The sequence below is a fragment of the Oncorhynchus kisutch genome, linkage group LG21 (assembly GCF_002021735.2).
Source record: "Oncorhynchus kisutch isolate 150728-3 linkage group LG21, Okis_V2, whole genome shotgun sequence".
In the NCBI taxonomy this organism is placed as follows: Eukaryota; Metazoa; Chordata; class Actinopteri; order Salmoniformes; family Salmonidae; genus Oncorhynchus; species Oncorhynchus kisutch.
The window spans coordinates 37,364,656-37,390,449 of record NC_034194.2 but is presented as its reverse complement, the minus strand read 5'-3'; positions in this window follow the sequence as shown (position 1 = coordinate 37,390,449).

Genomic DNA, 25,794 nt, shown 5'->3' with positions numbered 1-25,794 from the left:
ATGGCCACATGGGAGGACGAGGTGTACAGTGTCTTATCCCTGCATATAACGGCTGACCTCTTCATCTGAGGAGGAGTAGGAAGGATCGGACCAATATGCAACGTGGTAAGTGTCCATGTTCATATTTATTATAACTCAGAACACTAAGACCAAAATAAATTTAAAAAAATAGACTAACACGAAACAGTTCTGTCTGGTACAGAGACAGAAAACAACTACCCACAACCCATAGTGGGAAAACAGGCTGCCTAAGTATGGTTCTCAATCAGAGACAACGATTGCCAGCTGCCTCTGATTGGGAACCATACCAGGCCAAACACATAGAAATACAAAACCTAGACTACAAAATATAGAATGCCCACCCCAACTCACGCCCCGACTAAACTAAAACAGAGACATAAAAAAGGAACTAAGGTCAGGACGTGACACTGCGTGTGTCATTTCTTTCATAAGGCATGCATAGCCAGAAGCAAAGGCATTGAATAAAGGTTTGAATAAAACCAGGTAATTTAATAAATCTAGTCTAGCCTAAGACATAGGCCTTATGTAAAAATAGTATTAGTTAGCTTGTCCACTATAACAACAGGTTCAAGCGTAACCAGATAAACTTGCTTTGAAGATACTAGTTTCAGGGCACACTAATGCCGTGTCACTGTCGCTAGAAAAGTGAGTTCAACTAGCTTTGGCTGCCATCTATTGGAAAGGAATGGTTACTACAATGGGCAGCTAGTTGGGAGTCAAAGTAGACTTCAATAATATATGCCATTTAGCTGATTCCTTTATCCGAAGCGATATCATGGATGGTCAGTCCTTTTAGCTGTCTATGAATTTGAGAGTGGTTACAGTTCCCCAGCCCTCAGCTTTTTACCCAAAGAGGAGCAGGGAGAGACATTGCTATTGTTTATACTGCTGATTGCCACTTTAAGGTGAAGATTTAATACACACCAAAATATGTTACAGATACTATATAAATGTCCCATCACTCAGACAGTGAATACACAGCATCCAGCACAGCAAACAATCAATCAATCAAATGTATTTTACAAAAGCCCTTTTTTATCATCAAAATAATAACCATAGTGGTTATAGAGGGTGCAACAGTTCAACACCTCAGTTGGCTTTTCATAGCTAAAGGTTGAGAGAGAGAGAGTCGAAACAGTAGAACCGGGACACGGTAGCACATCCAGCTCTTTAGTGCTGGTTCCGGTAGACCGCTTCTCCACCGCAGCACAGGAAACACTCTGGCACCCAGGGGTCAGTTTGGCTGTACTAACTGTTCTTTCCTGATGGTAGAAAACAATTAAGACATCTATTAGGCTATAGTTATATTCAATACTCACTTCAGATACTGGAAATGAACAATAGCCTTAGAAATAACATGTATTTGCATGTACCTCCTTTGCCTCCTGAACAATCTCCTCCAGGATGAAAACATTTTCAGGGATGAAGATGTCATCCTGAAAACAAACAGTAAACGTTTTGTTAATATATCAGTTGGCTTTAACAAGCTACCTGTCTTGTGTACTTTGTCCACACACACACACACACACACACGCACACAGTAAATGCAGGGAAATGTATTTTTCAGCAAACATTAGCTATGTCAACAGTCGAGCTAAATGAGGTGGAGTTAACGAAACATTACAAAACAAATCTGTCAACAAAGTGTATTACAGTACTTGACTATCTGAGGTGGAAGCTAGCTACTACAGTAACTAACGTTACCTAATAACAGGGGTACACAGATAAACTGTTGCAATTTATGTTGCAGTTGAGTTGCTTGCTAACGTTATTTGCTGGGGGGTGTTACACAAAACACTTCAGACGCAATTAGCTAGTTACCTTCAATTAGAGTTGCAACAAAGTTGTCCTGTGTCTAACGCTAGCCTAGTCAACAACATGACCGGTTAACGTTACCTCAGGCGCAAGCGGAGGGTTTCAACGTAGGCCGATGACTCCTTTCCATTCGGAAACTCCCGGGTTGCCACATCGAAAGTGCCCTTCATTGCGAAGTCTGCCTCCGTGAAGAGCTGTCTGCAGATCCTGCTAGCTCAAGCAAGTCCTTCCTCTTCATGGTATGGAGCCACTTCTACAAAAGTTGTGGGTCCTTGGGCAGTCGATGGTAGTTTACCAAGGGATGTTGTTGGAGCCAATTCATACAGCCTGGCATAATACAGTTCATGTTTGAATTACTACTTGTTGCCATCTTCAGTCACTCTCTGCGTGAAAACTCAATAACACAGACAATTTGCTGACTTCGGCCAATGACGCACTGGCGTCAGTCGTTAGTGTTACTATGGCAATTTAAAATGGCTCTGAACATAAAATAAGCTCAAATAAACGTTTTCGGCAATCAAAATACTAAATATAGAGGTGTTTTTTTAAATGTTAAATGCACATGTTTATTATTAGTGGATGGAATACATCTCTTTGCTTAGTTCCACTTCCTAAATTGTTTCCATTACGCTTTAAATATCTGACTCATGTCGGCCATGGAGAACGAGAGCCCACAGTCCTCGGGAGCGGCCCAAGTCGATGGCACTGTGTTATCCTCAAGCAGGCAAAGAAGGTGTTTAGCTTGTCCGGGAGCAAGAGGTCGGTGTCCTCGACGTGGCTGGTTTTCGTGTCTGAGCTGTTGAATTGCGACTCCACTTTGAAGAGATGAAGAGATTCCTATCCATGTCTGTGACATTTTGTCTTGTAACCTTATTAATAATGTATGCTTAAAGAAAAATATATTGAAATAATATTGAAATAGTAGACACAGTATAGAGTAACCTCTGAGATGACTTACTTTTTATACAGCTATGACAGACGCAGTAGCCTATACGGAGTGCCTTTCTCACAAAAGGCCTGGTCAAAAGTAGTGCACTATATAGGGAATAGTGTTCCATTTGGGACGCAACCCTTGTGTAACTTCTCAAGAACAACAACTAGGTCACCTAAACAGAACCCTCTCGTCAGCCGAAGTGGCTGAAATCTCATGCATCTGGAGGTGGGAAGTGTAGGGAACGAGGCTATTTGCCACTTATCAATCTGAATGTACATACATACTTACATATCTCAGTATCCTTTACTAGGACCTAGTGTTGAAATCATTATTATTTAGGACCTATTTCAACACCCGGTCCTAGTAAAGGATACTGAGATATGTAAGTATGTGTGTAATAGTTATACAACGTAACACGTCTTATGGTGACATACAGCATCACCACACGATGAGTGGAGTCAGTCAACTGCCTTCCTGTGTGTCTGTCTGTCTTTTTGTCTGGCTATCTGTTTGTCTCTTTGTCTGGCTGGCTGAAAGTCTGTCTGGCTGTTTGTCTGGCTGGCTGGCTTTCTGTTTGTCTGGCTGGCTGTCTGGCTGTCAGTCTGTCTGGCTGCCTGTCTGTTTGTCTGGCTGGCTGGCAGTCTGGCTAGCTGGCAGTCTGGCTGGCTGTCTGTCTGGCTAGTGTAAAAGCTGTCAGAGCAGGATGTCATTTTGTCTCTCACCTTCTCTGTGAACATGAAGTACTGTCGTCTCGCTCTTAGAGGAAAAAGCCACGGGGTGCAGATGGAAACAACTCAATCACACCTTTACATCCACCGACTGCATTGAACAATGTTCGAGGCCTGGCAGAGAGAGAGAGAGGGAGAGAGAGAGAGAGAGAGAGAGAACGTGAAAGCTAGACAGAGAGAGAGAGAACGAGAATGAGAGATCTAAAGAGAGAGAGAGAGAGAGAACGAGAATGAGAGAGCTAGACAGAGAGAGAGAGAGAGAGAACGAGAATTAGAGAGCTAGACAGAGAGAGAGAGAGAGAGAGAACGAGAATGAGAGCGCTAGACAGAGAGAGAGAGTGAGAGAGAGAGAGAGAGAGAGAGAGAGAGAGAGAGAGAGAGAGAGAGAGAGGGAGAGAGAGAGAGCTAGACAGAGAGAGCGAGAGAGAAAGAGAGAGAGAAAGGGAGAGGGGGAGAGAGAGAGAGCTAGACAGAGCGAGAGAGAGAGAGAGCTAGACAGAGCGAGAGAGAGAGAGAGCTAGACAGAGAGAGAGAGAGACAGAGAGAGAGAGAGAGAGAGAGAGACAGAGAGAGAGAGAGAGAGAGAGAGAACATCCTTTTCTTATATTTCTGTGCTTTAGATCTGGTCTCTCATTCAATCCCTGCATTTGTGACATCTTGTGAGGATGCTTTAATCTCTATTCTTCAGAAAGGAAACCATGTGACTTTGACAAGTGCTGTATGGATTTGAAGCCCTTTGTTACATAATTTTAACCATTGTTAGACTTTTGCTATCACTTTCTAGTCAAGTGTACCATAAATCGAATCTGTCTGTCTGTCTCTCTCTCGGTCTCTCTGTCTGTCTGTCTGTCTGTCTGTCTCGCTCTCTCTTTCTGTCTCTCTCTCTGTCTCTCTCTCTGCCTGCCTGCCTCCCTCCTCCTTCCTACGCACCCAACTCAGTGGTTGAGACAGCTCTTTCCTTCCTCCCTGAGTTGGCTTAAGGTCAGTCATTCATATAAATCTCCCTAACCTAGTTAAGGACAGGAGACCCATCAGGATCAATCAACAACAGGGCTAGAGTCCTCTTCTCCACTCCCCTGTGTCTTGTTCCTTCTCTCCCTCTCACCCCTTTACTTTGGTCCATCTGCCACACTGTCTGCCCAGTTATTACTTGTGGAGCCACTATGATGATTTTAGTGACACAGCTGTCGCCAAGTAGAAGACAGGGAAAAGAGAGTTGTTAATGTTAGTGAGGAAAGGTTTCTCTTTTAAACTTTTACTCAAGTAATATTTTACTGTTTGACTTTCCTTTTCTATTAAGGTATCTATCCTTTTACTCGAGTATGACAAGTAGGTATTTTTTCTACCAATGTGTAGTCGAAGCTGTAGTTATGATGAGAGAAGGTGCTTTTGTTCTAGTGGTTATTTCTGTTCTGAAAAATGTTAAGGCAAACACCTTCGTGAATGCTTTATTCCTGGCTACGACTGCTCTAGGTGGTATTATAGAAATAACCAATTCATCCTTCTCTCCCTTCTCTCTCTTTATCGCTCATCTTTCCTAATTTTCATGGACATCCCCCTCTATAATTCCCATCTACAATCCCCCTCTAAATCCCCGTCTACATATACCACGGCTTTCGACAAATCAGCATTCAGATCTCAAACCACCCAGTTTATACCACGGGTATGACAAAACATTTATTTTAACTGCTCTAATTACCTTAGTGAACAGTTTATAATAGCAATAAGGCACCCCGGGGGTTTGTGATATATGGCCAAGGGCTGTATCCAGGCCTTGCGTCATGCATAAGAACCGCCCTTAGGCAATGTACTTTGGCAATATACCACACCTCTCATACCGTATTGCTATTATATACAAGGTCTGAGGCAATATGCCTTTGGCCTAAAGGCAAAGGATCCCAGAATTCACAAAATACATCAGAAGTACAGACACTGTCATCCTGCAAGAAACATGGTATTAAGGAGATGGACCCACTGGTTGCCCTCTAGGTTACAGAGAGCTGGTAGTCCCATCCACCAAACTACCAGGTTATACACAGGGAAGAGACTCAAGGGGTATGATAATTTGGTACAGATCAGACTTAACCCACTCCATTGAATTGATCAAAACAGGAACATTTTACATTAGGCTAGAAATATATGTGTATATTTCTTTAATTGAAAAATATATTCCTATGTGCTATCTATATCCCCACACTATAATCCCCATACTTTAATGAAGACAGCTTCTCCATCCTAGAAGGGGAGATCAACCATTTCCAGGCCCAGGGACATGTAGTAGTCTGTGGTGGCGTAAATACCAGAACTGAACAAGAATCTGTCATCCTTAGTGCAAAGGGGGACAAACACCTAGCTGGACATTACATAATATCCTCCCAAATATGACCCCTTAGACACAACTATGACAAAACAACCAACAAAAATGGGTCACAACTCTGGCAGCTCTGTCGCACACTGGGTGTGCAACAGTAGCGGCCCGTGCCATTAAAGAGGAGCAAAGATGATTAAAATGTCTTATTTGTATTACAGCGTTGAAGGACATCCCACCCTGACAAGCTGCAGATGTAAAAAAACTTGTTGTGAACCTCCCGGTCACCAGGATAATCACCATATCCCAGGAAATGATTTGTTCCGTTTGCTTCCGTTTCAGAAACGTTTTTCAACAGAATCGACGGAATGAATACACCACTGATCACAACCAAACACAGTTCACTTTCATAGCAGCCACATACAAACAGCATGATCCTTTTGATCGTTGGATAATTTCTTCTCACATTTACCTCCTCCTCTCACCTTTTCCTTTCCCTTGTCCCACAACGCATCAGTTGTCTGTGACCAGGCGAGAAAAAAAAATCCAAACCAAACTTTCATATCATAGCCACTAATTGCTACAGACAGCCTACATCGTTGTTAACCATATCAGCTGACATAAAGTTAACATAGCTACTGTAGCTAATGCGTTAGTAAACCCACTACACTCATGTATCAGGTATGAAGGTAAGACCCAGATGCAGACAACGTCAAATTAACAATGGTTTAATAATCCAACACAGGCAGGCAATAGACAGGTCAATGCAGGCCGGACGGCAGGCTCAGGATAGGCAGAGGTCAATAATCCAGAGGTGGGGCAATGATACAAGCCTGCAGGCAGGCTCAGGGTCAGGGACAGGCAGAGTGGTCAGGCAGGTGGGCTCAGAGTCAGGGACAGGCAGAGTGGTCAGGCAGGTGGGCTCAGGGTCAGGGACAGGCAGAGTGGTCAGGCAGGTGGGCTCAGGGTCAGGGACAGGCAGAGTGGTCAGGCAGGTGGGCTCAGGGTCAGGGACAGGCAGAGTGGTCAGGCAGGCGGGCTCAGAGTCAGGATAGGCAAGGGTCAAAACCAGGAGGGTGAGAAAAAGTGAGACTGGGAAAATCAAGAGCTGAGACAGAAAAACGCTGGTTGACTTGACAAACAAGAGGAACTGGCAACAGACACACAGAGAACACAGGTATAAATACACATGGGGATAATAGGGAAGATGGGTGACACCTGGAGGAGGGTTGAGACAATCACAAAGACAGGTGAAACAGATCAGGGTGTGACATCTTGCAGTACAGTCAGAAAGCAGTTTAGCAGTTACACAGCCACGGTGTAGATTAGTGAATGTATCTGAACTGCAGCCATACATATCAAACACTTTTGTTTTATGTAGCTTAATAACATATCATGCATGCTAGCTTACCTGACATCTCTGGAGACTAGAGGTCGACCGATTATGATTTTTCAACGCCGATGCCGATACCGATACCGATTATTGGAGGACCAAAAAAAAGCCGATGCCGATTAATCGGCCGATTAAAATTAGTATTTATTTATATACAGTATATATATATATATATATTGCTCAAAAAATAAAGGGAACACTAAAATAACACATCCTAGATCTGAATGAATGAAATATTTTTATTAAATACTTTTTTCTTTACATAGTTGAATGTGCTGAAAACAAAATCACATTAAAATTATCAATGGAAATCAAATTTATCAACCCATGGAGGTCTGGATTTGGAGTCACACTCAAAATTAAAGTGGAAAACCACACTACAGGCTGATCCAACTTTGATGTAATGTCCTTAAAACAAGTCAAAATGAGGCTCAGTAGTGTGTGTGGCCTCCACGTGCCTGTATGACCTCCCTACAATGCCTGGCCATGCTTCTGATGAGGTGGTGGATGGTCTCCTGAGGGATCTCCTCCCAGACCTGGACTAAAGCATCCACCAACTCCTGGACAGTCTGTGGTGCAACGTGGCGTTGGTGGATGGAGCGAGACATCATGTCCCAGATGTGCTGAATTGGATTCAGGTCTGGGGAAATGCCAGTCCATAGCATCAATGCCTTCCTCTTGCAGGATCTGCTGATACACTCCAGCCACATGAGGTCTAGCATTGTCTTGCATTAGGAGAAACCCAGGGCCAACCGCACCAGCATATGGTCTCACAAGGGGTCTGAGGATCTCATCTCGGTACCTAATTGCAGTCAGGCTACCTCTGGCGAGCAAATGGAGGGCTGTGCGGCCCCCCAAAGAAATGCCACCCCACACCATGACTGACCGACCACCAAACCGGTCATGCTGGAGGATGTTGCAGGCAGCAAGACGTTCTCCACGGCGTCTCCAGTCTCTGTCACATCTGTCACGTGCTCAGTGTGAACCTGCTTTCATCTGTGAAGAGCACAGAGCGCCAGTGGCAAATTTGCCAATCTTGGTGTTCTCTGGCAAATGCCAAACGTCCTGCACGGTGTTGGGCTGTAAGCACAACCCCCACCTGTGGACGTCGGGCCCTCATACCACCCTTATGGAGTCTGTTTCTGACCGTTTGAGCAGACACATGCACATTTGTGGCCTGCTGGAGGTCATTTTGCAGGGTTCTGGCAGTGCTCCTCCTGCTCCTCTTTGCACAAAGGCGGAGGTAGTGGTCCTGCTGCTGGGTTGTTGCCCTCCTTCGGCCTCCACGTCTCTTGATGTACTGGCCTGTCTCCTGGTAGCGCCTCCATGCTCTGGACACTACGCTGACAGACACAGCAAACCTTCTTGCTACAGCTCGCATTGATGTGCCATCCTGGATGAGCTGCACTACCTGAGCCACTTGTGTGGGTTGTAGACTCCATCTCATGCTACCACTAGAGTGAAAGCACCGCCAGCATTCAAAAGTGACCAAAACATCAGCCAGGAAGCATAGGAACTGAGAAGTGGCCCACGGTCCCCACCTGCAGAACCACTCCTTTATTGGGGGTGTCTTGCTAATTGCCTATAATCTCCACCTGTTGTCTATTTTATTTGCATAACAGCATGTGAAATGTATTGTCAATCAGTGTTGCTTCCTAAGTGGACAGTTTGATTTCACAGAAGTGTGATTGATTTGGAGTTACATTGTGGTTTGTAAGTGTTCCCTTTATTTTTTTGAGCAGTGTATATATACACACACACCCACACACATTTTTTTGTAATAATGACAATTGCAACAATACTGAATAAACAATGAACACTTATTTTAACTTAATATAATGCATATTATGGGATTTTGGATGGGTGTTCTGAAGGTGATTCCACAGGGTTGTATCTTATTATTTAGCCGTTGCTGACCACATGCTTACATCTTTATCACAAATAAGACACCATACTTTCCCTGGTGCCAATTCCATGTAATAGTCCCACACTGGTGCTCTGCTTTTCTCTGCCATCTGTAAAACACACACAAACACACAGCTCTGAAGTGACAATGATACTGAAGAGTCTGCTTAGGAGACAAATACTCTCAACTGTTTGAATAAAAATAGAGTTTAAGTTACCTGTGATGAATGCTGAAAACAGAAACTGTCATTTCAAAATGCACGAAATCCTATTTGAATAATGGGCATGGTAAGAATTGACTACCAAAGTGCGAGACATAATTCCCATGACACCTTCTAGCAAAATCTGAAAAGCGGTTCCTTCATTCATTTATTCCATAAGATATTTTTAGATTCACTTAAAATAAGGTCTGTGTTTCGTGTAGGCTTACACCACCTTGCCAATCTTATAACTGTGTAGATATCCATAGGACAAGGTAACTCTGATCAATATTGGCTAAATATAAGCGAAGATACATTTTTTTGTAGAGTGGATTTATGAAAACGTTACCTTATGCTAGTGAGATTTACATGGGTATCAAAATGCCGAGGCGGTTTAAACACGAAACACAGACCTTATTGGAAGTAGATCTATGGAAGACATGAACATAAGGAAGGAACCCCTTTCAAGTACAGCAGCAAGTTATTACAGGAATTATAACGCGTCGACTATTTCTCTCTAAACCATATACCTTTGACTATTATGAGCCTACTGCTGCCTACCACCCCTCAGTCAGACTGCTCTATCAAATATCAAATCATAGACTTAACTATAATAAACACACAGAAATAAGAGCCTTAGGTCAAGTCCGGAAACTATCACCTTGAAAACAAGACGTTTATTCCGTTCTGTATTTTATCTAACGTGTGGCATCCATGAGTCTAAATATTCCTGTTACATTGCACAACCTTCAATGTTATGTTATAATTAAGTAAAATTCTGGCAAATTAGTTCGCAAAGAGCCAGACGGCCCAAACTGTTGCATATACCCTGATTCTGCGTGCAATGAACGCAAGAGGTGACACAATTTCACCTGGTTAATATTGCCTGCTAACATGGATTTCTTTTAGATAAATATGCAGGTTTAAAAATATATACTTGTGTATTGATTTTAAGAAAGCCATTGATGTTTATTGTTAAGTACACATTGGAGCAACGACAGTCGTTGTTTGATTGTTTTTTATAAGATATGTTTAATGCTAGCTAGCAACTGACCTTGGCTTACTGCATTTGCGTAACAGGCAGGCTCCTCGTGGAGTGCAATGTAATCAGGTGGTTAGAGAGTTGGACTAGTTAACTATAAGGTTGCAAGATTGAGTCCTCCGAGCTGACAAGGTAAAAATCTGTTGTTCTGTTCTGTTCAAAATAAGAAAGTGTTCTTAACTGACTTGCCAAGATAAATAAAGGTGCATTTTTATTTCTTTAAATAAAATAAATTTTAAAAAATCGGCAAAATCGGCGCCCAAAAATACTGATTTCCGATTGTTATGAAAACTTGAAATCGGCCCTAATTAATCGGCCATTCCTCTACTGGAGACCAAGCAATATGTGAGAGGAGGACCCTATACAGTAGGATTCTGACTGGTGTCACCTTCATTCATTAACAGGTATGGAGGAGATCAATTCTGTTACTTGTTCACTTGTTGTTAGTCTCCGATATTTCAATTTTGTGATAGTTGCTCACTCTACTACAGTGGCTACAATAGGGATAGCAGGTAGCCTAGTGATTAGAGCGTTTGGCTAGTAACCGAAAGTTTGCTGGATCAAATCCCCGAGCTGACAAGGTAAAAATCTTTTGTTCAACCCCTGAGTACAAAGCAGTACCGTACCTAGGGGACAGCTGGAAGGGTATGGCCCCTTTCCCTACAATGTTGCTACTGTTCCTCGGGTGCCGTGGATGTCAATTTGTTTATTGTTTATTTTATTTGCATTGGCAATGTAAATATTTGTTTCCCATGCCAATAAAGCCCCTATGAATTGAATTGAGAGAGAAAGCGAGAGAGCAAGAGAGAGAGTAGAAAGAGAGAGAAAGTCATATTTGAGATAGAATGGGAGAGAGACAAATAGTAACAGAGTATGTAAGCGACAGAGAGAGAGAGAGAGAGAAAGCCAAGCCAGTGAGAGAGAGAGAGAGAGAGAGAGAGAGACTGTACGACAGGGGAGGTAGAGAGAGAGAGAGAGGGGAGGTAGAGAGAGAGGCACAACTTTCTCCTTTGAGATGAACTTTCTACTGTGAGAAATATTCTTCACCAAGAGATTAATTATTCGCAGAAGTTGCTATATTCATTCCAAATTGTATCTTTTTAAACCCTGATGAAAAACAAAAATACTCATGGGGAAAGGAGCAATGGCTTCTCTTGCAGCCAAATATGTATTTGCCTGAGGGACACTGAATAATAACATCTGCGTAGTAAGCAGTAACTTACTTATTATTAGCATTATTGTTATTATGATTATTGTTGTTCTGATTATTATTCCAAATAGTAGTGGTATGGGTAGTACAGTAGGTGTGCTGGGCTGGTAATGATAGCAATTTAATGATGGTGGTGGTAGTAGTAGTAATGATGACGGTAGTTGGAGTGCTGGTGTAACGGTGAAGAAGACAGTTATAGTTTTAGTAAGTGGTAGGTAAACGACATTAGAGGTAGAAATGCTACGAGTGGTAATGGTAGTAAGGGAAAGGGAAAGGGGGATACCTACTGTAGTCAGTTGTACAACTGAATGCATTCAACTGAAATGTGTGTTCTGCATTTAACCCAACCCCTCTGATTCAGAAAGGTGCGGCGGGGATGCCATAATCAACATCCACGTCTTCGGCGCCCGAAGAGCAGTGGGTTAACTGCCTTGCTCAGTGGCAGAATGACAGATTTTTACATTGTCAGATCGGGGATTCGATCCAACAACCGCTCGGTTACTGGCCCAACGCTCTAACCACTAGTAGTAGGGATGGTTGTAGTATTAGCGTTAATAATAGTGGTGGTATTATTGTTTATAGTATTAATAATAGTGGTGGTAGCATTGTTTATAGTATTAATAATAGTTGTTACGGTTTTCTTCCGTCGAAAGAGAGTCGGACCAAAATGCAGCGTGGTTAATACGATACATGTTTAATGACGAGAATAAACACGACAATACAAAAACAACAAACGGAACGTGAAACCTATACAGCCTATCTGGTGACAACTAACACAAAGACAGGAACAATCACCCACGAAACACTCAAAGAATATGGCTGCCTAAATATGGTTCCCAATCAGAGACAACAAGAATCACCTGCCTCTGATTGAGAACCGCCTCAGGCAACCATAGACTTTGCTAGAACACCCCACTAATCCACAATCCCAAAACCTACGAAAAACCCCCATACATAAACACAACACAAAATAAACCCATGTCACACCCTGGCCTGACCAAATAAATATAGAAAACACAAAATACTAAGACCAGGGCGTGACAATAGTGGTGGTAGCATTGTTTTTAGCATTAATAATAGTGGTGGTATTAGTGTTTATGGTATTAATAATAGTGGCAGTATTATTGTTTATGGTATTAATAATAGTGGCAGTATTATTGTTTATAGTATTAAAAATAGTGATGGTATTATTGTTTATAGTATTAATAATAGTGGTGGTAGCATTGTTTATAGTATTATTAATAGTGGTGGTAGCATTGTTTATAGCATTATTAATAGTGGTGGTAGCATTGTTTATAGTATTATTAATAGTGGTGGTAGCATTGTTTATAGTATTATTAATAGTGGTGGTAGCATTGTTTATAGTATTATTAATAGTGGTGGTAGCGTTGTTTATAGTATTATTAATAGTGGTGGTAGCATTGTTTATAGTATTATTAATAGTGGTGGTAGCATTGTTTATAGTATTATTAATAGTGGTGGTAGCATTGTTTATAGTATTATTAATAGTGGTGGTAGCATTGTTTATAGTATTATTAATAGTGGTGGTAGCATTGCTTATAGTATTATTAATAGTGGTGGTAGCATTGCTTATAGTATTAATAATAGTAGCATGTTCTTTTGCCATGTTTAGTCTTTTATTGTCCCTATTATTTATTATATGTTCCTATTACTATTCAGTTACCAGTATCACTTTATTTAACTAGGCAAGTCAGTTAAGAACAAATTCTTCTTATTATATTATGATATTATTATGATATTGTTATTATATTATGATATTGTTATGATATTATTATGATAACCAGGATCTCAGCGATCACTGCCTCATTGCCTGTATCCGCTATGGAGCCGCAGTCAAACGACCACCCCTCATCACTGTCAAACGCTCCCTAAAACACTTCTGTGAGCAGGCCTTTCTAATCGACCTGGCCCGGGTATCCTGGAAGGACATTGACCTCATCCCGTCAGTTGAGGATGCCTGGTCATTCTTTAAAAGTAACTTCCTCACCATTTTAGATAAGCATGCTCCGTTCAAAAAATGCAGAACTAAGAACAGATACAGCCCTTGGTTCACCCCAGACCTGACTGCCCTCGACCAGCACAAAAACATCCTGTGGCGGACTGCAATAGCATCGAATAGTCCCCGTGATATGCAACTGTTCAGGGAAGTCCGGAACCAATACACGCAGTCAGTCAGGAAAGCTAAGGCCAGCTTCTTCAGGCAGAAGTTTGCATCCTGTAGCTCCAACTCCAAAAAGTTCTGGGACACCGTGAAGTCCATGGAGAACAAGAGCACCTCCTCCCAGCTGCCCACTGCACTGAGGCTAGGTAACACGGTCACCACTGATAAATCCATGATTATCGAAAACTTCAATAAGCATTTCTCAACGGCTGGCCATGCCTTCCGCCTGGCTACTTCAACCTCGGCCAACAGCTCCGCCCCCCCCGCAGCTCCTCGCCCAAGCCTCTCCAGGTTCTCCTTTAACCAAATCCAGATAGCAGATGTTCTGAAAGAGCTGCAAAACCTGGACCCGTACAAATCAGCTGGGCTTGACAATCTGGACCCTCTATTTCTGAAACTATCTGCCACCATTGTCGCAACCCCTATTACCAGCCTGTTCAACCTCTCTTTCATATCGTCTGAGATCCCCAAGGATTGGAAAGCTGCCGCAGTCATCCCCCTCTTCAAAGGGGGAGACACCCTGGACCCAAACTGTTACAGACCTATATCCATCCTGCCCTGCCTATCTAAGGTCTTCGAAAGCCAAGTCAACAAACAGGTCACTGACCATCTCGAATCCCACCGCACCTTCTCCGCTGTGCAATCTGGTTTCCGAGCCGGTCATGGGTGCACCTCAGCCACACTCAAGGTACTCAACGATATCATAACCGCCATCGATAAAAGACAGTACTGTGCAGCCGTCTTCATCGACCTTGCCAAGGCTTTCGACTCTGTCAATCACCATATTCTTATCGGCAGACTCAGGAGCCTCGGTTTTTCGGATGACTGCCTTGCCTGGTTCACCAATTACTTTGCAGACAGAGTTCAGTGCGTCAAATCGGAGGGCATGCTGTCTGGTCCTCTGGCAGTCTCTATGGGGGTGCCACAGGGTTCAATTCTCGGGCCGACTCTTTTCTCTGTGTATATCAATGATGTTGCTCTTGCTGCGGGCGATTCCCTGATCCACCTCTACGCAGACGACACCATTCTATATACCTTCGGCCCGTCTTTGGACACTGTGCTATCTAACCTCCAAACAAGCTTCAATGCCATACAACACTCCTTTCGTGGCCTCCAACTGCTCTTAAACGCTAGTAAAACCAAATGCATGCTTTTCAACCGGTCGCTGCCTGCACCCGCATGCCCGACTAGCATCACCACCCTGGATGGTTCCGACCTAGAATATGTGGACGTCTATAAGTACCTAGGTGTCTGGCTAGACTGCAAACTCTCCTTCCAGACTCATATCAAACATCTCCAATCGAAAATCAAATCAAGAGTCGGCTTTCTATTCCGCAACAAAGCCTCCTTCACTCACGCCGCCAAGCTTACCCTAGTAAAACTGACTATCCTACCGATCCTCGACTTCGGCGATGTCATCTACAAAATGGCTTCCAACACTCTACTCAGCAAACGGGATGCAGTCTATCACAGTGCCATCCGTTTCGTCACTAAAGCACCTTATACCACCCACCACTGCGACTTGTATGCTCTAGTCGGCTGGCCCTCGCTACATATTCGTCGCCAGACCCACTGGCTCCAGGTCATCTACAAGTCCATGCTAGGTAAAGCTCCGCCTTATCTCAGCTCACTGGTCACGATGGCAACACCCATCCGTAGCACGCGCTCCAGCAGGTGTATCTCACTGATCATCCCTAAAGCCAACACCTCATTTGGCCGCCTTTTGTTCCAGTACTCTGCTGCCTGTGACTGGAACGAATTGCAAAAATCGCTGAAGTTGGAGACTTTTATCTCCCTCACCAACTTCAAACATCAGCTATCTGAGCAGCTAACCGATCGCTGCAGCTGTACATAGTCTATTGGTAAATAGCCCACCCTTTTCACCTACCTCATCCCCATACTGTTTTTATTTATTTACTTTTCTGCTCTTTTGCACACCAATATCTCTACCTGTACATGACCATCTGATCATTCATCACTCCAGTGTTAATCTGCACAATTGTAATTATTTGCCTACCTCCTCATGCCTTTTGCACACATTGTATATAGACTCCCCCTTTGGTTTCTACTGTGTTATTGACTTGTTAATTGTTTACTCCATGTGTAACTCTTTGTTGTCTGCTCACACTGCTATGCTTTATCTTGGCCAGGTCGCAGTTGCAAATGAGAACTTGTTCTCAACTAGCCTACCTGGTTAAATAAAGGTGAAATAAAATAAAAATTTAAATATTATGATATTATTATGATATTATTATGATATTATTATTATATTATGATATTATTATTATCATATTATTATCATATTATTATCATATTATTATTATTATATTATGATATTATTACGATATTATTATTATAGTATGATATTATTATTATTATTATTATAGTATGATATTATTATTATTATTATTATATTATGATATTATTATTATATTATGATATTATTATTATTATTATGATATTATGATATTATTATTATTATTATATTATGATATTATTATTATAGTATGATATTATTATTATTATTATTATTATATTATGATATTATTATTATAGTATGATATTATTATTATATTATTTACTATTATTATTATTATTATTATATTATGATATTATTATTATATTATGATATTATTATTATAGTATGATATTATTATTATATTATGATATTATTATTATATTATGATATTATTATTATATTATGATATTATTATTATATTATGATATTATTATTATAGTATGATATTATTATTATATTATTTACTATTATTATTATTATTATTATATTATGATATTATTATTATTATTATATTATGATATTATTATTATATTATGATATTATTATTATAGTATGATATTATTATTATAGTATGATATTATTATTATATTATGATATTATTATGATATTATTTACTATTATTATTATTATTATTATATTATGATATTATTATTATTATTATTATTATTATAGTATGATATTATTATTATTATTATTATTATATTATGATATTATTATTATAGTATGATATTATTATTATTATTATTATTATAGTATGATATTATTATTATTATTATTATTATATTATGATATTATTATTATAGTATGATATTATTATTATTATTATTATATTATTATTATTATTATTATTATATTATGATATTATTACTATTATTAACCATCTTATTATGTTATTATTATTCATATTTTTTTTACAATGTACATTGTTGATTTGGCAATTTTAACACAATGCTTTTCATGCCACTAATTTTTTTATTTCAATTTCAATGAGAGTGAGAGAGATGGAGAGTCATGATTATGTGAGAAAAAGAGAGATAGTATGTGAGAGAGAGAGAGAGACAAAGAGAGAGAGACAAAGAGAGAGAGACAAAGAGAGAGAGACAAAGAGAGAGAGATGAAGAGAGAGAGACAAAGAGAGAGAGACAAAGAGTGTGACAGCTGATAATGAGATCTGCAGCGTAGCATTGCGTTAGCAGCCAGCCTCCCTTCAGTAGTTCAGTTACTACAGTACCAGCAAGATCCCCCACTGAGAAAGGGCTAATCACATATTACCCTCAGCAAATTATATTTTTTATGAGATAAGTTATGTTTAATGAGTAGCTAAAGGGAGCCCACAGACTGAGGCACTTTGTAGGCTCTTATGGGATGAGATGAGATCCAGTGAATAGTGAATGTCCTGCAATTGCAAAGTCACAGTGGTGTGAAACTAGCACTTCTAAGGGTCAAATCGTGGTCAGGTTTTATGTGAGAAGAATTAGCGCCATGACGTACTTTAACAACTGACAGCACACATGATCAATGGACTGTATGTCCCCATGAGGACTTTCCAAATGGTACGCCATCAAATATGGCAGCAGGTGTACCCATTTGACAAGGTCAAAATAGTTGAAAGCGTTTGAGCTGCTAACCTATTCCATTGGTTACATTGTACTGGATAAACTAAAACAAACGCAGGTCAAATTGAACGTTTTTGACATATGTATTTAAGCCGGTTTGGGTACACACAAAGGAACATTGCTTTGAATGGGATTATCCATTGTACTTCGTATTCTTTGGTATTCTGCCACAGGCTGAGGAAGGAGGATGTCTTGCCCACCGACGGGAATCCCAAGTGGATCGTGTGGTAGGCCAGTTGCCCACAGAGTGGAGACTTGAGGAACGGAGAGAACAGAGGAGGCTGGAGGAACTGAAGAGAGTCACAGAGGAGGCTGGAGGAACTGAAGAGAGTCACAGAGGAGGCTGGAGGAACTGAGAGAACAGAGGAGGCTGGAGGAACTGAAGAGAGTCACCGAGGAGACTGGAGAAACGGAGAGAACAGAGGAGGCTGGAGGAACTGAAGAGAACAGAGGAGGCAGAGGAACGGAGAGAACAGAGGAAGCTGGAGGAAAGGAGAGAACAGAGGAGGCTGGAGCAACGGAGAGAACAAAGGAGGCTGGAGCAACGGAGAGAACAGAGGAGGCTGGAGGAACTGAAGAGAGAGTCACAGAGGCTGGAGGAATGGAGAGAACAGAGGAGGCTGGAGGAACGGAGAGAACAGAGGAGGCTGGAGCAACGGAGAGAACAGAGGAGGCTGGAGGAACTGAAGAGAGAGTCACAGAGGCTGGAGGAACGGAGAGAACAGAGGAGGCTGGAGGAACGGAGAGAACAGAGGAGGCTGGAGGATCTGAGAGAACAGAGGAGGCTGGAGGAATGGAGAGAACAGAGGAGGCTGGAGCAACGGAGAGAACAGAGGAGGCTGGAGCAACGGAGAGAACAGAGGAGGCTGGAGGAACGGAGAGAACAGAGGAGGCTGGAGCAACGGAGAGAACAGAGGAGGCTGGAGCAACGGAGAGAACAGAGGAGGCTGGAGCAATGGAGAGAACAGAGGAGGCTGGAGGAACGGAGAGAACAGAGGAGGCTGGAGCAACGGAGAGAACAGAGGAGGCTGGAGCAATGGAGAGAACAGAGGAGGCTGGAGGAACAGAGAGAACAGAGGAGGCTGGAGCAACGGAGAGAACAGAGGAGGCTGGAGCAACGGAGAGAACAGAGGAGGCTGGAGGAACAGAGAGAACAGAGGAGGCTGGAGCAACGGAGAGAACAAAGGAGGCTGGAGGAACTGAAGAGAGAGTCACAGAGGCTGGAGGAACGGAGAGAACAGAGGAGGCTGGAGGAACTGAACAGAGAGTCACAGAGGCTGGAGGAACGGAGAGAACAGAGGAGGCTGGAGCAACGGAGAGAACAGAGGAGGCTGGAGCAATGGAGAGAACAGAGGAGGCTGGAGGAACGGAGAGAACAGAGGAGGCTGGAGCAACGGAGAGAACAGAGGAGGCTGGAGGAACTGAAGAGAGAGTCACAGAGGCTGGAGGAACGGAGAGAACAGAGGAGGCTGGAGGAACTGAAGAGAGAGTCCCAGCGGAGAATAAGGTCATGAATTTATCATGTGCTTATAGAGCCTCTGCAGGGCAATGACTAAAATCTCTTACATCTCATACATTTAGTAAAGTTTAAAAGTGGAATAAACAACAAAGTTAGACAAATAGGTATCTGTAAGAAGGAAATATTTATGTCATTGAGTCTTTGTCTTGTTAATGTAAAACAAAACACTCCAGTACTAGATCTCTACGTTGCTTGGGGTGAAAGTTGGCCTTAGGCACATAATGCATCTAGGATCTGATCTCCGACCATAAAGGTGAAACCATAAGCATTAGAACGTTGGACTTGTAACCGAAAGGTTGCAAGATCGAATCCCCGAGGTGACAAGGTAAAAATCTCTCATTCTGCCCCTGAACAAGACAGTTGTTCAGGGGCAGAACCATTCCCATTCACCAATCAGTCCTGAGGCTGTTTGACCTTTCCGTAACCTCATGGCTCCCAAGAGTATAATGGTGAAAAAAGTACCCAATTGTCATACTTGAGTAAAAGTAAAAGATACCTTAACAGAAAATGACTGAATATAATAAGGAATAATAATAAGCAAAAATGTCACCCAGTGAAATACTGCTTGTGTAAAAGTCTTGACGAGTATCCAAGGTAAATATAAGTGTATGAATAATTTCAGATTCCTTAAATTAAGCAAGGCAGATGGCATGATTTTCTTGTTTTTATTAAATATACAGATAGCCAGTGGTAAACTCCAACACTCAGACATCATTTAAAAACTAAGCATGTGTTTAGTGAGTCTGCCCGACCAGAGGCAGTAGGGATGAGCAGGGATGTTCTCTGTTTAGTGTGTCCGCCAGATCAGAGACAGTAGGGATGACTAGGGATGTTCTCTGTTTAGTGAGTCCTCCAGACCAGAGACAGTAGGGATGACCAGGGATGTTCTCTGTTTAGTGAGTCTGCCAGACCAGAGGCAGTAGGGATGACCAGGGATGTTCTCTGTTTAGTGAGTCCGCCAGACCAGAGGTAGTAGGGATGACCAGGGATGTTCTCTGTTTAGTGAGTCCGCCAGACCAGAGGCAGTAGGGATGACCAGGGATGTACTCTGTTTAGTGAGTCCTCCAGATCAGAGGCAGTAGGGATGACCAGGGATGTTCTCTGTTTAGTGAGTCCGCCAGACCAGAGGCAGTAGGGATGACCAGGGATGTTCTCTGTTTAGTGAGTCCGCCAGACCAGAGGCAGTAGGGATGACCAGGGATGTTCTCTGTTTAGTGAGTCCGCCAGACCAGAGGCAGTAGGGATGACCAGGGATGTTCTCTGTTTAGAGAGTCCGCCAGACCAGAGGCAGTAGGGATGACCAGGAATGTTCTCTGTTTAGTGAGTCCGCCAGACCAGAGGCAGTAGGGATGACCAGGGATGTTCTCTCTTTAGTGAGTCCGCCAGACCAGAGGCAGTAGGGATGACCAGGGATGTTCTCTGTTTAGTGAGTCCGCCAGACCAGAGGCAGTAGGGATGACCAGGGATGTTCTCTGTTTAGTGAGTCCGCCAGACCAGAGGCAGTAGGGATGACCAGGGATGTTCTCTGTTTAGTGAGTCCGCCAGACCAGAAGCAGTAGGGATGACCAAGGATGTTCTCTGTTTAGTGAGCCCGCCAGACCAGAGGCAGTAGGGATGACCAGGGATGTTCTCTGTTTAGTGAGTCCGCCAGACCAGAGGCAGTAGGGATGACCAGGGATGTTCTCTTGATAAGTGTGTGAATTGGATCAGAGGCAGTAGGGATGACCAGGGATGTTCTCTTGATAAGTGTGTGAATTGGACCAGAGGCAGTAGGGATGACCAGCGATGTTCTCTTGATAAGTGTGTGAATTGGACCAGAGGCAGTAGGGATGAGCAGGGATGTTCTCTGTTTAGTGAGTCCGCCAGACCAGAGGCAGTAGGGATGACCAGGAATGTTCTCTGTTTAGTGAGTCCGCCAGACCAGAGGCAGTAGGGATGACCAGGGATGTTCTCTCTTTAGTGAGTCCGCCAGACCAGAGGCAGTAGGGATGACCAGGGATGTTCTCTGTTTAGTGAGTCCGCCAGACCAGAGGCAGTAGGGATGACCAGGGATGTTCTCTGTTTAGTGAGTCCGCCAGACCAGAGGCAGTAGGGATGACCAGGGATGTTCTCTGTTTAGTGAGTCCGCCAGACCAGAGGCAGTAGGGATGACCAAGGATGTTCTCTGTTTAGTGAGTCCGCCAGACCAGAGGCAGTAGGGATGACCAGGGATGTTCTCTGTTTAGTGAGTCCGCCAGACCAGAGGCAGTAGGGATGACCAGGGATGTTCTCTTGATAAGTGTGTGAATTGGACCAGAGGCAGTAGGGATGACCAGGGATGTTCTCTTGATAAGTGTGTGAATTGGACCAGAGGCAGTAGGGATGACCAGCGATGTTCTCTTGATAAGTGTGTGAATTGGACCAGAGGCAGTAGGGATGAGCAGGGATGTTCTCTGTTTAGTGAGTCCACCAGACCAGAGGCAGTAGGGATGACCAGGGATGTCCTCTGTTTAGTGAGTCCTCCAGACCAGAGGCAGTAGGGATGACCAGGGATGTTCTCTGTTTAGTGAGTCTGCCAGACCAGAGGCAGTAGGGATGACCAGGGATGTTCTCTGTTTAGTGAGTCCGCCAGACCAGAGGCAGTAGGGATGACCAGGGATGTTCTCTGTTTAGTGAGTCCTCCAGATCAGAGGCAGTAGGGATGACCAGGGATGTTCTCTGTTTAGTGAGTCCGCCAGACCAGAGGCAGTAGGGATGACCAGGGATGTTCTCTGTTTAGTGAGTCCGCCAGACCAGAGGCAGTAGGGATGACCAGGGATGTTCTCTGTTTAGTGAGTCCGCCAGACCAGAGGTAGTAGGGATGACCAGGGATGTTCTCTGTTTAGTGAGTCCGCCAGACCAGAGGCAGTAGGGATGACCAGGGATGTACTCTGTTTAGTGAGTCCTCCAGATCAGAGGCAGTAGGGATGACCAGGGATGTTCTCTGTTTAGTGAGTCCGCCAGACCAGAGGCAGTATGGATGACCAGGGATGTTCTCTGTTTAGTGAGTCCGCCAGACCAGAGGCAGTAGGGATGACCAGGGATTTTCTCTGTTTAGTGAGTCCACCAGACCAGAGGCAGTAGGGATGACCAGGGATGTTCTCTGTTTAGTGAGTCCTCCAGACCAGAGGCAGTAGGGATGACCAGGGATGTTCTCTGTTTAGTGAGTCCGCCAGACCAGAGACAGTAGGGATGACCAGGGATGTTCTCTGTTTAGTGAGTCCACCAGACCAGAGGCAGTAGGGATGACCAGGGATGTTCTCTGTTTAGTGAGTCCACCAGACCAGAGGCAGTAGGGATGACCAGGGATGTTCTCTGTTTAGTGAGTCCTCCAGACCAGAGGCAGTAGGGATGACCAGGGATGTTCTCTTGATAAGTGTGTGAATTGGACCAGAGGCAGTAGGGATGACCAGGGATGTTCTCTTGATAAGTGTGTGAATTGGACCAGAGGCAGTAGGGATGACCAGCGATGTTCTCTTGATAAGTGTGTGAATTGGACCAGAGGCAGTAGGGATGACCAAGGATGTTCTCTGTTTAGTGAGTCCACCAGACCAGAGGCAGTAGGGATGACCAGGGATGTTCTCTGTTTAGTGAGTCCACCAGACCAGAGGCAGTAGGGATGACCAGGGATGTCCTCTGTTTAGTGAGTCCTCCAGACCAGAGGCAGTAGGGATGACCAGGGATGTTCTCTGTTTAGTGAGTCCGCCAGACCAGAGACAGTAGGGATGACCAGGGATGTTCTCTGTTTAGTGAGTCCACCAGACCAGAGGCAGTAGGGATGACCAGGGATGTTCTCTGTTTAGTGAGTCCACCAGACCAGAGGCAGTAGGGATGACCAGGGATGTTCTCTGTTTAGTGAGTCCTCCAGACCAGAGGCAGTAGGGATGACCAGGGATGTTCTCTTGATAAGTGTGTGAATTGGACCAGAGGCAGTAGGGATGACCAGGGATGCTCTCTTGATAAGTGTGTGAATTGGACCAGAGGCAGTAGGGATGACCAGCGATGTTCTCTTGATAAGTGTGTGAATTGGACCAGAGGCAGTAGGGATGAGCAGGGATGTTCTCTGTTTAGTGAGTCCACCAGACCAGAGGCAGTAGGGATGACCAGGGATGTCCTCTGTTTAGTGAGTCCTCCAGACCAGAGGCAGTAGGGATGACCAGGGATGTTCTCTGTTTAGTGAGTCCTCCAGACCAGAGGCAGTAGGGATGACCAGGGATGTCCTCCTGATAAGTGTGTGAATTGGACCAGAGGCAGTAGGGATGACCAGGGATGTTCTCTGTTTAGTGAGTCCACCAGACCAGAGGCAGTAGGGATGACCAGGGATGTTCTCTGTTTAGTGAGTCCGCCAGACCAGAGGCAGTAGGGATGACCAGGGATGTTCTCTTGATAAGTGTGTGAATTGGACCAGAGGCAGTAGGGATGACCAGGGATGTTCTCTTGATAAGTGTGTGAATTGGACCAGAGGCAGTAGGGATGACCAGGGATGTTCTCTTGATAAGTGTGTGAATTGGACCAGAGGCAGTAGGGATGACCAGGGATGTTCTCTTGATAAGTGTGTGAATTGGACCAGAGGCAGTAGGGATGACCAGGGATGTTCTCTTGATAAGTGTGTGAATTGGACCAGAGGCAGTAGGGATGACCAGGGATGTTCTCTTGATAAGTGTGTGAATTGGACCAGAGGCAGTAGGGATGACCAGGGATGTTCTCTTGATAAGTGTGTGAATTGGACCAGAGGCAGTAGGGATGACCAGGGATGTTCTCTTGATAAGTGTGTGAATTGGACCAGAGGCAGTAGGGATGACCAGGGATGTTCTCTTGATAAGTGTGTGAATTGGACCAGAGGCAGTAGGGATGACCAGGGATGTTCTCTGTTTAGTGAGTCCACCAGACCAGAGGCAGTAGGGATGACCAGGGATGTTCTCTTGATAAGTGTGTGAATTGGACCAGAGGCAGTAGGGATGACCAGGGATGTTCTCTTGATAAGTGTGTGAATTGGACCAGAGGCAGTAGGGATGACCAGGGATGTTCTCTTGATAAGTGTGTGATTGGACCAGAGGCAGTAGGGATGACCAGGGATGTTCTCTTGATAAGTGTGTGAATTGTACCATTTCTCTGTCCTACTAAGCATTTAAAATGAAGCAAGTACTTTAGAGAAAATGTATGGAGTTAAAAGTACATTATTTTCTTTCATAATGTAGTGAAGGTAAAGTAAAAGTCGTCAAAATATAAATAGTAAAATAAAGTACAGATACCCCCAAAAACTAAAGTACTTTACACCACTGCAAGACTGCCATCTTCAGATGTACAACATATACAACATAAAAGACGTAGGATCAGCTTGCCGTCACAACACAAATGATAAAATCTCTCACAAAACCACTAGGGGGGAAATACAAAACTGACCTTGGATCAGTCTAATGTATCCTACTCCACATTCACCAGTCAGACTTCTGCAGCTAATTGAACCCCTCACTACCTCACAGTCCCCAAGAGAGCCAATCCTCAACAGGCAATATGGCAGATCTAGGATCAGCTGGTCATCAAAAAATCAATCACAATATCCTATCCAAAACCATGGGGGGTCACACAAATGACATAACTTGACAGTCCCCCAGTCTCCACTCAGCCTCAGACTGCTGTATATGACCTGACACTAAGACACGTTTATTATTCAAATAGATTATTCATAAAACCTTGTCTCTGATAAAGTGAAAACACTTAACCTGGCAAGACAAAACAGATGTCCACATCTTCATATTAACATACTGGAACAGCTGGCTATCCCATACTGTTAGCTTTAAGATGCCCCTCCTGCCTCTACCCACTACTCAAACGCCACCACCTGTAATGAGTGCGTACTGGCGGCAGAGAATTTAGGTGCAGGAGAGCAAAGACTGTGTTACAATGGTGCAGTTTAATAATAAAAATCACAGTGAACAAAAACAATAAATAAATACAATGGGACGAAACCCTTCGCATGCCAGACATAATGTGCACAAACTCTTACAATCAACAATACCGGACAAGGACATGTGGGGAACAGAAGGTTAAATACACAATATGTAATTGATGGGATTGAAACCAGGTGTGTGCGAAGATAAGACAAAACAAATGGAAAATTAAAGGTGACTTGGCGATGGCTAGAAGACCAGTGACGTCGCCCGCCAAACGTCGCCCGAACAAGGAGAGGGACCGACTTCAGAGGAAGTCATGACACCACCTCCCGTTAGCTTTAAGAACCCCTCCCGCATCTATCCATTACTCCAACGCCACCACCCCCGTTAGCTTTAAGAGCCCCTCCTGCATCTATCCATTACTCCAAAGCCACCACCTCCCGTTAACTTTAAGGTCCTCACCTTGAAAGGACAGGAAGTTAGCAGCCCAATCTGTATCTCAAATGGAATGTGTTTAATAACCACCAACGTTTTGACATGGGTTTCAGAAACCCTGCACCTGACCAAATCAGGTGAGCCTTTTAGCGTCTCTAGACTACGCAAACACAACCCTACCTAAACACAACCCTGAACACAACCCTGAAAACAACCCTACCTAAACACAACCCTGAACACAAATCTGAACACAACTCTACCTAAACACAACCCTA